Below are 557 nucleotides of genomic sequence, written 5' to 3'. Positions count from 1 at the left end.
ATGCTTTCTTCAACATTCAGCATTGTGCCCATAAAATTCTTCAATAACGCAAGTTGAGGCTTGAATTTTTGTTTCAGTTCCCTCAGCTTGAGAAATGCTGAGCATGTTTTTCCCTTTTGGTTCTAACTCCAGGGCTTTACGTATTTTGTTATAATATTTGACTTTTTCATGTTGAGTTGACCTTTGAAACTTGCTGCTGAGCTCTTTTACCTCTTCATTTCTTTCATTTGTTTAATCATCTCTACACTGGTGAGCAAGTTTCAGAGCCTTATCCTTCTCTCTTGCCTTTTCAGTTACCGTTTGCTTTCTTCCTTTATGATGTTCTTGATGTCATCACAAAACTCTTCTGCTCTTTGGTCTCTGTTGTTGTTGTTAGGTGCCATCGAGTCGGTACCAAATCATAGTGGCCTTATGCACAGCAGAACAAAACACTGCACTATCCTGGGCCAACCTCACTACTGTTGCCATGTTTGATTCTATTGATGCTGCCACTTGGCCAATCCATCTCATTAGGGGTCTTCCTCTTTTTCTCTGACCCTCCACCTTACCAAACATGA

The sequence above is a fragment of the Chrysochloris asiatica genome, unplaced genomic scaffold (genome assembly GCF_000296735.1).
Source record: "Chrysochloris asiatica unplaced genomic scaffold, ChrAsi1.0 scaffold00491, whole genome shotgun sequence".
Classification (NCBI taxonomy): domain Eukaryota; kingdom Metazoa; phylum Chordata; class Mammalia; order Afrosoricida; family Chrysochloridae; genus Chrysochloris; species Chrysochloris asiatica.
This window is presented reverse-complemented; position numbering follows the sequence as displayed.